Here is a 2,855-nt window from a genome sequence, read left to right on the forward strand (position 1 = left end):
ATTGAAGGACAGTCAAATAGTAGAGGAAAGTTTTGTGCAAATGTACATGTGTGCACACGTGTTTAGGTGGAGTAGGATAGAAACAAGAAACTACATTTTTGAACGTTGTTTTGCTTATACCAATGGTGTCAGACTAGAAAATCTTCACAAACTTCTAAAACCTAACAATCCTCTACCAAAAGTTTGTATTATAATTTTGTATCCAATATGAACCTTTATTCCTGACCCTAAGGAAATAAGAACTTGCAAATGATGTTTGGTTATGATCATCACAGTAACCTTTTGGTGGCTACACAATACATTTTAGCTCTGAAATTAGATCCACTCAAATGCCAAAATCCTTATTAAAGGATTAGAAGATCTGGGTCTCAAGTGTGGACTATTAAACCAACCAGCTTTTTGGTCTTTTGTTCTTTGCTTCTGCAACTTACTATAAGATTGCAATACTCCAGAATTTTGTGCAATGCCATATAGAGGGTACAGAGGAAGCAGAGCCTGCAATCTCTGTTGTTAAAAATCCTTTTTTTTTTTTTTTAAGTTCAGTAAGTATTAATTATCATCATTCTGCCAGACACAGTACTAGGTGGCAGATTTGACAGAGTAACACAGATCCAGTCTCTGCCTCCAAGAGCTCCTGGAAAAGACAGATGCTTAAATTTATACTTATAACCATTTTGATTAGTGTGATGATAGAGGAAATACAGACAGCTTTAGGGACACATATTTCAGGAATCTAAGTCGTATAGAAGGTCAGAGAATAACTTCCGGAAGTTGTAAACTTTGGACTGCAGCCTAAAGACTGCTGGTGTCAGTCATGCCAATAGGAGGGAAAAGTCCATTCCAGAGAGAAGGGACCATGTAAACAAATTCTAGATGGTAAGAGAGAACATTGATCGTTTGAGGAAATAAGTTTAGCAGAAAGGTGTGCAGAGTCTGAGATGAAAAGAGACAAGATTAACACTTTTGAAACAGCAGTGAAAAATCTAAGGTGGCATATACTAGGTATTAATTTGGTCAGTGGAACTCCAAATATCAGGAAAGAGTTGGATGTACTGCTTGCAGTGGGACGCTTGCCATACTCAGTGGAGGAACATGTTATTGATTTCCTAACTCTAGGGAAAAAAAAATGAGTAAAAGGAAAGCAGGGGAGTATTTCAAATGAGGAGTATTAAACAAAACATGGACGCATGAAATATTTTTATTTTCAATATTTTACATATTATTAAACAATCAAAGAGTAAATTGCCTGATTTTAATAACATTTTATCAGAAAAAAAGTGTCAAACCATCCATTGTAATTTCAGCTTTTTAAGAAATCAAGATATTTGCATGTGTTTATGGGAACGAGCTTGAAAATGAGCTAATGATGCGTTTTCCCATAATTCTTTCAAAATTCACATCACTTAGCTTTCTAGTTTGTCCCAAAGATTACCATATCACCTACAATTTCCTTTTGTCTTCATACCAGACATCACTTTTTATTGAACATAGCATCTCAACAGGTGTGATAGTAGTGGGTAAAATAAATAATTATGATTGAGGTTGGCATATTGGAGTAAATGTGTTTATTTTTGAAGAGTCCACATAACAAAAAATTGTTATTTTTTTTGGTTTCTTCTCTATTACCTCTCAGGCCCATAAAACATCATCCTTCTGCAGAACATGGAAAAACATGTAAAAATTGGAAACTTTGGGACAAGGTATTCCAATAGGTTAAAATTACATAATTTTAATATTTTTTAAGAAAATGAATATGATAAATCACTAATGTCCTCATGAAAATAATAAAGGTTTTAAGTCTTAGTTCAAATTTATTATATATATATATATATATATATATATATATATATTGCCTTCAAATTAACATGCTAAAGTGCTGCTTAGAGAAACAATGTATTATTTGCTTGACGTAAATAAAATAAGTTTATACACTAAGTTCATAAACTAAGTTTATACACTTTGAATTGCAATTAAAAGTAAAGTGCAATCAGATTTCAGAAGAACTAGAGATAACTGATAATAAGAGTAAATACTCAGAGACGTTGTAATTGGACAGGAAGGAAGAAAAGCAGCATACCATTCTGTCATGGAAGCCACGGCAGTCACCATGGTATAGCTGTGCAAAGGCTACTCAGTTCCATCTTGTTACTGGCCTTCCTATATTCCTAGGAAGCTAAATCTTCCAACATTCCCTGTTGCTAGAGGTGGACATAAGATATTTCACTGTATAATATAATTCAGATAAAAACACATGTATAAGATGAAACTTCTCAAATTTTTTTTTCAAGATTTTATTTATTTATTTGACAGAGAGAAATTACAAGTACACTGAGAGGCAGGCAGAGAGAGAGAGAAGGAAGCAGGCTCCCTGCTGAGCAGAGAGCCCGACGTGGGACTCGATCCCAGGACCCTGAGATCATGACCTGAGCCGAAGGCAGCGGCTTAACCCAATGAGCCACCCAGGCGCCCCGAAACTTCTCAAATTTAAGGAAAATTTATTCACATAAGAGAATTAATTTTAATTTTTATTTTTTTATAAACATATATTTTCATCCCCAGGGCTACAGGTCTGTGAATTGCCAGGTTTACACACCTCACAGCACTCACCAAAGCACATACCCTCCCCAATGTCCATAACCCCACCCCCCTTCATACAACCCCCCTCCCGCCAAAAACCCTCAGTTTGTTTTGTGAGATTAAGAGTCACTTATGGTTTGTCTCCCTCCCAATCCCATCTTCTTTCATTGATTCTTCTCCTACCCACTTAAGCCCCCATGTTGCATCACCACTTCCTCATATCAGGGAGATCATATGATAGTTGTCTTTCTCTGCTTGACTTATTTCGCTAAGCATCA

This window comes from Mustela nigripes, chromosome 15 (genome assembly GCF_022355385.1).
Source record: "Mustela nigripes isolate SB6536 chromosome 15, MUSNIG.SB6536, whole genome shotgun sequence".
NCBI classification, from domain to species: Eukaryota; Metazoa; Chordata; class Mammalia; order Carnivora; family Mustelidae; genus Mustela; species Mustela nigripes.